This window comes from Molothrus aeneus, chromosome 5, assembly GCF_037042795.1.
Source record: "Molothrus aeneus isolate 106 chromosome 5, BPBGC_Maene_1.0, whole genome shotgun sequence".
Taxonomy (NCBI): Eukaryota; Metazoa; Chordata; class Aves; order Passeriformes; family Icteridae; genus Molothrus; species Molothrus aeneus.
The window spans coordinates 56512772-56524975 of NC_089650.1; positions in this window are offsets into that span (position 1 = coordinate 56512772).

Sequence of the window (12204 nt, forward strand, 5' to 3'; positions counted from 1 at the left end):
GGGAAGGTCGATGCATGGCTCAGTCTTGCTGAGCAACTTTGTGTGCTAAGGCTAAGATGAATTAACTGGTGGTGGGTGAGAAATGTGTGGATGTGCCTCTGCTCCAGGAGACTCACATCCTGCAACCCAGGCAGCCCCTGCCTGCTGTGACCTCCCCTGGCTCTATGGGGATACAAACACATTTTCTATGATTTGCCTTGGTGGCAGGATGCAGATCTGTGTTGGGCACAGTCACAGGGAGGGATTCCATGAGGCTCCCATGGAATGGGAGGGAACAGCTGGCAGGGAAATACTGGCAGGGAGCTACCAGAACCACTGGAAAACAAGCCAGCACAGCTTGGCCACTGACCATCAACCTGGTGAGGCCACTGCAGCACGTGTGGGCTTAATCTGTGGGTGCAGGTATGGCTGGGAGGGGTTCAAGCAAAGGAGAAGAAGATATCATGTAGACAAAAAGGAACAAATGTGATTTTTTTTTTCCCAAGGAAAAGCTACTTTTAAAACAAAAATGGAGGAGTTTTTCCCAAGGAAAAACTACTTTTAAAACAAAACCCCCTGGAGGAGTTGGGGTGCTGCTGCTCTGCCATCCTTGCTGTGAGCAAGGCAGGGATCTGGAAAGCAGCTGCCAAACAAACCCAGGGAGTGTGAGTCCAAGGCACGTGGCAACCACGCTGGCACCCCCCAGGCTTTGTTCTCCTGGGACTGAAAACCCATAGGGTGGCTGTCCCTGACTCTGCTCTCATATAAATCACTACAAATCAGGCACAGAGTGACACTGGTGCCATCTGTACCTCATTCTCAGACTCTCATATGCCATTTCACAAGGATTCCCTAACTTCTTGGTGCAAATCTCCTTTTCCACACATTTTAAAGGAAGTTAATTAACCTGAACCTGTTAATGTGTAAATCAAGTTGAAATATTTGCCGGTAGAACACAGAGCTTGGGTTAACACTGACAGCTATAAATGGAGCTAGAGCAAAATGTAGCATTTGGAAACAGAACACCTGGGTATGCACATGAGGCTGAGCTGGTTTGATGGGAACCCTGATTTTCCCCTACAGTAAATTGCTGCCATGACTTCTCAAATATTCCCTGTCCCCACTTTGTTCCAAAGCCAAGAACCACCTGCAGCACTGGAGAAAGGATGGATGAAACAATTGCTCTTTTCTGTTCTTGGCAACACAGGAAGAGCAAATTGTGAGGGGAAAGAAAAAAAGAAACAAATACATCTCTACCAAGATGAGATCTGTCCTTTTGGCCAGTGGGCTGAGCAGAGTTCATAGCATCTTTTTCAGAGGAATCATGACTGCAGTGAAAATTACAACACGGGTGTCTGGAAATTCAAAGCTTTCCCACATGAAATGACCAGAGGAGATTTTTTGTCACTGAAGACTATTAGCCTCTTCCCCAAAGACATCACAGGATTTAAAAGTGCAAGCAGATTTTCTCAAGTGACAGGATATAAATCTCTGTCTCAAGGGCAATAGAAATGGAAGTACCTCAAGTACAATTGGAAAATCTTTCATTGTTTCTTACTGGGTACAACCAAACAAAATTAAATGTCTATTTTTTTCCTTACTCAGGGCTATGCATCTTGTAGATAAAGGAAGACAAATGTACAACCATCCACCTCTGGCAGCTTGTGTGGTTGATACTCTGTGCACAGGGGCTGTAGAAAACCAACTTGCAGAGTGAGACATTGACTCATCTCTACTGAAATCAGGCCCTATTTTTCCTTTCAGCTAGGGAAGATCCAATATCAACATTGCTGTCATAGCAGTTGCACAGGAAAATAAGTGATTTCCTGTCTGAGTGTGTTCCATCACTCAGCATTTTATTTTTGTGCTGAACCAAAGCCAGGAATGTCACCCCACCCTGAGCTGGGGCACTCGTCCCCATCCCCTGCCACTGGAAAGGCACTGGGAAAACATCACAGGGGTAAAACCTGACACAAGAAGCCCCCTCAGGACCTGTGCCAAAGCCTTCTCCAGAAGTGTGTAACCAAGACAGATTTTTTTTTTTTTTTAACTTCTGGAATAGCCAAAGACTATTCTCTCAGCATATACCCCTTTCTCCCAGAGCTGTCAATCTTGTGCTGGGATAGAGTTCATTTATTTACTTAGTAGCTAGTACAGTGCTGTGTTTGGGATTTAGTATGGGAATAATGTTGGTATCCCGCTGATGGTTCAGCTGCTGCTCAGTGGTGCTGACCCCTAAGTCAAGGACCTTCAGTGTCCTGTGCTCTGTCAGGGAGCAGGTGCACCAGAAACCAGGAGGAGCATGGCCAGGACAGCTGACCCAGACTGACAGAGGGATATTCCATGGCATGGGATGCCATGCCCAGTCTATAAATGGGGGGACTTGGCTGGGAGGAGCCAATCACTGCTCAGGGATGGGAGAGACATTGGTCAACAGGAGGTGAGAATTGTATTGGGCATCCCATGTATTTTCCCTTGGATTTTATTCCTTTCCCTCTACCTCTCTTTTCCTTTACAACTGGTTCTGCTAATATATTTATTATAATTTACTTTATTTCAGTTATTAAAGTGTTCTTAACTCACAGGCTCTACTTTTTTCAGATTCTGTTCTTCATCCTAATGAAAGAGTGGGAAGTGAGCAAGTGGCCATGTGAGGCTGGATTGCTGCCTGAGGTTAAACCATGACACCTTGGCACATCTTCCAGTCCAAACTTGCTGCAGAACCCAGGAGAAAATGAAACCTTCTGTCTGGCAGTGTAAATAATGGAGGAAAAAAAAAAACCCAGATATTGTCCGGTCTTATTTTATTATTTTTTTTTCCTTTCAGTAGTAATAATTCTTATAATAAGACAGAAGGGTTAGCCAGCATCCTAAAATCCTCCTGCTTGGGTGCAGTGCCTCTGATGTCCGTAAGAGGGCTATGGGCAAGCGCATGGGTGTTTCACACTAATACAGAAAAATACAGAAAAATACAGAAAAACGCTCTGCCAGCTGCTTGCAAAATCCATGGGCAGCCCCTGCTGTTGCACAATGCCTGCTCTCAGCGAGGTGCCCTCGGGGCAGAGGCAGCAGCAGGGTGCAGTGTCACCTCCTCTGCCCAAAGCAGCCCTGGCAGCAGCAGAAAATCCATTAAATGACTCCATGTGTCCAGGGGTTCTGCTCCCACTCCGGCTCCCCACAAGCTTCTGGGCGATTTTTAGCATTGCCAGAGTGTTTGAGACAAGTGCCAAGGATTGATTTTCTTAATATGGCAGTTGAAATAAACCTCATTTTTATCACACGCAGCTGAAAGATTCTGTCAGATCCAAAATTATATGTTTTGTGTCTGATCAGGTAAGAATTTATTCTCCTTATTAAATAAAGAACATTTCAGAATAAAAAGTGCTTCCACAGTGGAAAAACTAGAGCATTTGAACAGAAAACATGTAAAAGTGGAATCTTGTCTCTAAATAAAAATATTTCACGCCTTTTTCTTCTCTGTATATATCATACCATCATTACCTTAATCCAAAAGATGCTTCCTAAATTAGATAGAATTTTTGGACAACATCTGAGAGGTTTTGGGTAAGTGATCTATAAGAAGGAAAAGAAAAAAAAAATAAAAAAAGAAAACACAAACCCCTAAACCTTTTCTAGATCAGAGAGTTTGTTTCCATTCACTTTTGCAGGCCCCAAGAGAGCTGTTGGCTCTTTTGAGTGCACCTTGAAGGAAATTCAATCCAGTCCTGAGGTCAACATGAATGTCAGCATTACCTAGATGGACAGGTCCTGCTTGAGAGGGGCATGATCTATGGACTTTGCTGCTTGATTGCAAAGGGCTGAATGTGCCCTTTAGATTGCTCCTTCATCTCATCTGAGACTTTGTACATTATTTTTGGGACATTAAGCGCAGCAGGATGAGTCGTCCAGGGAAATTGTGCAGCGCTGCCAGCATTCTGATGGCTGGTCCCCTGGAACTCGGTGTACTGCTGTCTCCAGCTTCAGGAGTCATATGATTATGTGAGGATCTCAGCTTTCACAACAACGAAAAGCTGGGTTTTAGTCATTGAGACTGTGGAGAAAAGCTGTCAAATGTGACCTCCAAAAGGTCATGGATCAAAAAACAAATCAAAGGGATCTCAGCTATATCAAGCGCCTGAATTTTAAATGCATAGCTTAAAAACAGCATCATTTTGAAGACTACTGTTAAATTTTGAATAGTTGGAATTTTTGTGAAGAGGGAAAAATTGCTTCTTGCTTTTTTTCTTCTTCCCTCCTTGCACTTCTTCCTTCCTTTCTAAGGCTCCATCCTGTTGCTTATGCTCCTTGGCTGCTCTCAGTCTGGAGCTGCCAGTGGACACCAGTCAGACAGAGTGTGAGCACTGGGAATTTTCCAGGTTTACAAAATGTTTTCCTTGCAGCTGCCAAAGCAGACGGCAGCCGTCGCTGAACGCGTGCCGCTGGAAAATCACAAGCGGGCCGGCTGCCAGGGATGCAGGGCTCTCCGGACCGAGGCACGCCGGGCGCTGCGAGCGAGGAGGACGCGGGGCAGGGCCCGAGCAGCGCTGCCGGCCCCGGGCGCGGCTCCCCCGGCAGCGCCTGCCGGGAGCTCCGCCCGCCCTCGGGAGGGAGCCTTCACTTGTATTCGAACAGCTTAACGGGAAGTAAAGTGTTCCGCAGGGAATAAACCATCTCAGCAAATGGCTTGCTCTCGGGGTCTCTAGCTGGTCAGAGTGACCCCGAGATAAGTTAGAAAGTCTGTTCCCCAGCCCGGCGCTCGAAGAAGGAGTCAGAGCTCTTCACTTCTCGGTCTCAAGGTTGTTTATTGGATCTTATCCATAAAATTCTTTCTCCTGTCCTGCCGAGGTCCGCTCAGCAGGACAGTCAGAGGCACTCTGCCTGCCCCTGGGGTGGTGTTATCTTTTTATACTAAAAGTTACATGTACAATATTTACAGTGACTTTCCAATCCCTATCACCTGTGTTAGACAGTGAGCTTCTACTCTAAACCAACCTAAAAGTGCCAACATCACAGCAGAAGACGGAGGCCAAGAAGAAGAAGGAGAAAGGCAGGACACGCCCAGATTCCTCCATCTTGCCCCCTGAACCCCATTCTAAAAACCCCAAAAATCTATTTTACACCCCGTGATAAATTCACTATCATTCTACTTAAACTTTTGTGGCTTGTAATCCTTAATACGAGGTTGGTAATTGGTTTTTCCAAGGGCTAAATCAAAGGCACAGGGGTCTTGGGCTCTGTGCCAAGGTCTCTGAGCCCCCTGGGCAGGGGCTCGAGTCCTCCAGGGCAGCCAGAGGAATTTCCTGGGTTCCAAAGCTTGCTGACATTCTATCACAGTTCAACAAGGACATTCCCAGCACCCCTTGGATCTTGTGCCAAGCCATTAAACCCTCTCACTTGGCGATGGGCGTTTGCAAAAGGAGGCTAAAAAGGAGGCTGCAGAATAATTATGTGTCAGAACCCAGGAAATTCCTCTGACTGCCCTGGAGGACTCGAGACCCTGGCAAGAGGCTCAGAGACCTTGGCACAGAGTCAAAAACACCTGTGCCTTGGATTTTAACCCATGGAAACAATTACCAACTTTATGCAAAGAGTTACAAGCCACAAGAGTTTGAATAGAATGATAGTGAATTTATCACAGGGTGAAAATGTAGAATTTTGGGGTTTTAGAATGGGGGTTCAAGAGGCCAGAGGGAGGAATCTGGGTGTGTCCTGTCCCTCCTGCTTCCTCTTAGTCTCCATCTTTTTCTGTGATGGTGGCACTTCTGGATTTGTTCAGAGTAGAGACAGACTGTCTAACATAGGTGATAGGTATTGGAAAGCTATTGTAAATAATGTACACATAGTTTTTAGTATAAAAAGATAACACCACCCTGGGGGGGGGGGGGGGGGGGTCAGTGTGCCACAAACCAACCTGCCAGACAGACCTCAGTGGGTCAGAAAGATAATGTATAAGATAAGAGAAAATAAACAACCTTGAGAGCCAGAGCCAAGGAATCCTGTCTTCTTCTTCCGTCTCGGGGCTGGGAAAAAGAGACTTTCTTACACCTCGGGGTCATCTCAACACCTCGTCAGTTATGTACCATGAGTGCAAGAAGAGGTGTGGTATGGGAAATTTAAAATTTATATTGCCTGTGTATGCCCACACCATCTGGCAGTGCTCAAAACTGGGGGAAAGGTATCTAAAAGTTTTTTGTCCCAGCCTTAAATGAGATGTGACACATATGATTTGGTGAGGCAGTCCATTTGCTATTTCATTTGTTAATTTTATAGCAACTTAATGAATTTATAGCAACTTAATTAAAAAAAAATCAAATCTATCTTACAGAAGGTCTCATCAAAACTTTTAGGGCCTAAATTCTGCCTTCTATTAACAATTTTCATTTTAAATAGGTGCTTGAAGTTCATATCTTAATGTAGATTATGTGCACATATATTTCATGTCAAGCCTATATATATATATATACCTGTTTGAAGAAGATCCTAAAAAACCCACACTGTCTGTTTTGGATGTTAACAGAAGAGCATGGAGAAGGTAGAAATTTTAGGCACTATGAACAGCCAAGAATTTGGTGCATGCTCAGTGCCGAAGGGATGAAGGGAGGAAATGCAAGTGGATTTATGGCTCTGCAACACCAGCCTAACTGGGACAGGCTCGCAGTTTGCTGCCTGTGCTCCTCAGAGGCTGTTGCAGCTTTATGTCCCAAAACGCTGCCTGGGGTGACGGACTTCCAGCAGGACCGATTAAACCAGCTACTGGAAAAATCCCCGGGAACCTTGTCAAAACACAGCATTTCCAGCCCTGAAACACGAACTGTGTTAGTGCCTGGAACCACCTCCTGGGTTCAGCTGTTAGAGTTTCCCGATCACACAGGGAGGTGGCAGCACTCGGGTGCCACCCCCAGCACAGCTGGGCACTACTGACAGGCTGAAAGACACATTGCAGTGGCACCAGCAGGTGTGTATGACCCCAGAGTAACCACATAATTCAGAAACACAGATCTTCCTTCTCAGCTTTCTGTTCTTCAAAATTTTCTCTGTGCAAAGGGCTCGGTGGTGAGCATGATGAATGGCTCGGGAAATGGCTTGTACAGCAGGATGCTGACAATAAAATGGATTTGGAGCATAAAAGGCAGTGTTATTATTATTCCTGTGCCTGGATGGCTTCTTGCCAGCCTCCTGCTGCCTTCTATCTGCCATCCCGGGAGGATCCCCCAGGATCGATTAGCATGAGAGAGACCTGTGAGAACAGAGGCGGTGTGAAGGAGGGAGGTGATGGCTGGAAGGAGAAACCAGGCTTGCAAGCACTGACACAAGCACCACAAGTGCCTGGAGAGGCGGGAGAGTGATGAGAGTCTCCGCAAGAGGGAATGAGAAGAAAATCCCAGGCAACTCCTCCCCCTATGGGTGCTCCAGCCCTCCCAGAAAAATGCTGCTCTGATATGAGGAAAAGTCAAGAGTGGCAAGGGGAGCCACCTGCCCTGGAGTGCTGGCAGTCAGCAAATTGGTGAGGCACTGCAGGGCAGGAACTGGTCATGCAGACAGACATGCTGCCAAATAATTCCCAGGCACATTTCAGGAGTGACAGTGGTCCAGGGATGGTTACAATCAGCACACAGAGCCACCATGGGTTGGAGGCTGAGGCTTTATGAGCAGAAAGTCACAGAACACCATGGCAGCTGGCTCAGAGTTCAGGGAGGCCCCTGGCCACATTTCAGTTACTGCAGCTGAAACATCTTAGGAAATGAAGGTTTTCTGCTGCATTTTCTATTACATTTTACTCTGCATTCATACTGGCACATGCTGCATTAATAAGGTCTAGAAAGTTAAGAAAACTTTTTTGAAAATTGAAAAGTCTTAAAGCAACTCTTACACATGACTTCTAAATTCTTTCTATAAGGCCCAGCTTTTTACAGCCCAAATACTTGAAAATCTGGACTTCTCAGGTCACATAAAGGAGATTTTTTTCTTTTGTTTTCCCTGTGATATTGCTTTCCTAGGATAATTTGCCAACATTGCAATTTCTCTTTGCTCAATTTTCCTGCCAGAGGTCATGCTCCTGTTGAACCCTGCAGTGTGACAGGCAGGTAGCAGTCATGGCCCAATTTATTCCCTGACTCAAAGAAGCAAGAAAAGACCAGGATCACTGTGTGCCCACTTGATTTCTTTCTGCTGAATGTCAGGTGCTGAAGCAGTCTTGAGGAAAGATGTTAAACATGCAGTTGCCAAATTGCAGTGCCAAAAGTGCAGTTTGCTTTTTCTACCTGAAGATGATCTTGGCCAAATTCTTGGCTTGCACCAAAAGACAACTCATCCTTGCATTTGAAGGACTATGAACTTTTAGACTAAGGATTTATGAACTGAGTAGTATTTGCATTTAATGACATTAAGAAAGGCTTTTTCATTTACATGGGCTGCTTGAGACTTATTTAGTTTCTGTTTCAATTTCTAGAGAATTTAGTCCAATCAGATAATAACTGAATTAACTACAAAGTGACATTTTAATTTTCTTGCATCCTCTATTTCAGTTTTCACTTTACTTCTCATAGCTGTTTGCATTTTATTTAACCTTTATGTATTTTTGAAATTTATGATCTAAAATATGTTATCTACTCAGTGCATTTCATTGCTTTGAATTTTGAAACAGACTGTAACAGTATCTATTTTGTCTCATTTGGCAGACAAATACTACCTGTTTGACCATCTGTATTCCTGTATAATTATTCCACCCAACTCCACAGACTTCCTTTCTCACCATTTAGAATAAGAAATATTTGTACTGTTAAACAGATTAATTTTTATTTTGTGGACTGATGTCCATGACCTGGATTTGAGTTATAAACCTGTGATTTGCCAGGGCTCATTATCCACTGATTGCATAAGCTATTGTTACCAGGATAAATTTCAAATTCATCTGAAAATCACAGTTAACCAGTTGACAAGCTCTACAAATAAGGTCAGCCAACATCTCCTGTCCCTAAGTTCAGTAAGCTCAGAAGCCAGACTGACTTCTGAGTTTTAGCTGCCTTGCTTTGTGTTATAATGAGAAATATCTCATTTCAGATTCAAATTACAACATTAGCTCAAGTGTGTTGGCAAGTCTTTTAAAGACTCTCATATTCTAAATATGTGCATAGATGATAAAGTAGCAAGATCTGAAATAATTGTTATTTATATCCTTCCATTGTTTCCTCCAAAAACAACACTTTAGACTTAGATATTGTTTTCAAAATTATTAAGCTGACTCCTAGAATGTTTTTCCTAAAATGTTTTTGTTTTTTCAAGTCCAATAATGCTTCACAACTATTTCCATCTGGTAGTAATAGTCTTGTTTATTCTGGAACATCTTGGTTTATATTATGCCTCTGTGTAACAAAATCTATTGAAATCATGCAAAACACCAATTTCTCTGCCAAAGTCAATAAAATTACTACTTGTTGAAGAAAACAGTAAACAACAGAACTTCATAATGATGTCATTAGCACATACTTTGTCAACACTTGGAAAATCTGGAAACTTCAAGAACAATAAAGAGGGAAAAAAAAGTAATGCATTCAGCTCAGCTGTATAATTAATTATACATAAAGTTTTAATGAGGTTTGGTTAAAAATGCAAACAATTTTATAGCAGCATTTGCTTCACAGCAGCATGGCAGCAGTAGTTCAGCAAGCAGAGTGGATGCTGTGTTTTACCCATCCATCAAATAAGTGGGCACATTTTAAATCTTCTGTAGTGCTGAGGCTGAGTGTGCTGCAGCAGGCCCTGAGCTGGTCCTGAATCCAGTTCAGGAGTCCAGTTTGATACCTTTGGGAGCTCCAAAGGCATTTTGTCCTGCCCTGGACTTTCTGCTGGGAGCAGAATTCTACTCTCACCGTTCAGATGCTCCTGGGACGTTCCCTCAAAACACCTTCTGCTTTGTGCATGCACAAGATTTTTTTTGCATCCATTTGGTACGAAAAAATACTATTTATGGGTTTATTTTTTTGTCCTGATCAGTTCAAATGCATGACAGTATAACCTTGTGCAGAAAAGAGTGCAGCCATGGGTGGAGCATGTTTATTTAGCTGTCAGTGCCAACCAAATAAAACATAAAACACCATAAAACCCAGAGGATGGCTGAAGCATTAGGGGCAGATATTGCCTAAAGTGGCACGATATGGTCAAAAGTTAATTTACTAGATTAGTTCTCAGAGATTACTCTCAAGAAATGAAGGAAAAGAGGAAGGGTTTTTCTGATTTCTAGATTGATCAAAAAGTAAATTAATAGTAGCCTAGAGAGTTGTGCTTTGCTGTGAGGTACAGATCACGCGCAGTACTAAATACAGTGAGACCAGTGTATATTCAGAGATGCTGCTGGTGATGCACACTGAATTTAATAAAGACCTCTCCTGAGAATGAGCCCTTTGCACCGCGTGCGCTGTCTCAAGGCGCCACTAGATGGTAGAACAGGACTCCACACGGTGCCGCCCCGACAAACCCTTCCAAACCAGAGAAACCCTTAAAACCAGAGAAACCCTTCCAAATTCCCAGACAAACCGACGAACCCTTCCAAATTCCCAGACAAACCCGACGAACCCTTCCAAATTCCCAGACAAACCCTTCCAAAAAGCAGCCGAGTCAATCCTGCCTGAAGATTCACAGCTCTACAGTACAACTTAGCATTTTTATTCCAGCTGCATACATCATATTCTTAGTCCTTTACAGCTAATTCATGTCTTCTAGAACTCTCTCTTCAGTGACAGTTTTCCCAGGAGTGCTTGGAGAGCAAGGCACACCCCAGCCCACTGCCCAGGGGAGTCCCATGGCACCCAACCAACACCTATGCTGTGATAAATTATGGAAATTAGGCCACAGGACTGTAAACTGTGATCCCCTGTGTAAATCACACTGCCTGGGGGGCAAGGGCAGCTGTAAGAAACTTCTGCTCAGAATCACCTTCCAGACAAGCCACTGCCTCTCTGGGCAGGGCTGTGTGCCCTCCTGCCCTTTGGAAATGGGCACAGAAATGTGGGGGTAGGGGACAGGACCACCTGCTCTTCTACAGGTATCCAGGAGAATAATGAGAGTTTTTCCAGTAGTAGAAAATTTAAATTCAAGGCAGCAAGGATACCAGTAATAGTTCAGAAATAACTAAGCTGATATGAGTAAATGAAAAAGAGGCAGTGGAAAATTACTGGATTTCTTTTTTAATGGTACAATATCTTGTGAAATCTAACTTGTATTAGCCACAGAACTTAAAACCTGCTTGGATGTGAAAGATGACTGGCACATGTGGTGAAATATGTCTCAAGGACTTTCAGCAAAGATCAAACACATTAACAGTGATTTCCAACGTTTTGGACTAAAGGCAGAGGTGTGCTACAGAAGTCAGGGAAAAGGAACAATTTAACTTAATGTTGTTGTTAGAGAGCCAGTGAGAAATAAACTGAATAATAAATATACTTACAGGTTTAAAGAGGAAAGATTTAAAGCATCAGAGTGAGTGAACAAGCAAACAGAATTATGCAGGTACTTGAAAACATACAGGAAACTAAGAAAATGCAGATTATTACATGACAAGGAACTATCTGCAGACAGTTCTGTGGCAAGTTTTAGTCCTTTTCTTTCTCCCATAGTACATTTCTTCACCTGGTGCTTCCAGCCCTGCTGAATAGACAGTGCTGGGGACAGAGCAGTCCTGGGCAATGGTTCCTCCCCTGACAGATAAGTATTAATTTAATCACCCACTTTGCTTTATCTGCAAACACAGAGCTCAGGACTTCCCTGAATTAATCCTTGTTTGGACTGTATAGGGGATTGGATGGGCAAAGAACACAATGAACCATCAAGGGTTTTTTCCACTGCTATCACAAACAACAATATTGCAAGTATTCTGAATTCCCTATTAAACAACTTTCAGTGTTTGTCTTCTGTTGGAAGATATTCTCAGAATCTCACACTTTATGTTCAATATAAATTATATTCTTTGATTACACGCCGGATCCTTTTGATAAACCTGTCTCTTTGTAGAAATCTGTGCCTTCCCTGTGTGTCCTCCCTTGAAGGCCAGCAGTAATACCTGTTAGTTACCCTTCATTTTGCTAAGCCACTCAAGTTCTTTCAGTCTTAGAAAATGAGCTCTCTGTGACTCCTCATCATCCAGGTAGTTTGAATTGATCTTCTTCAGGCATTAGTAATGAGACTGTTGCACAATGCTTCAGGGGAAGCCCCTCTCTCCTCACTTTGCTG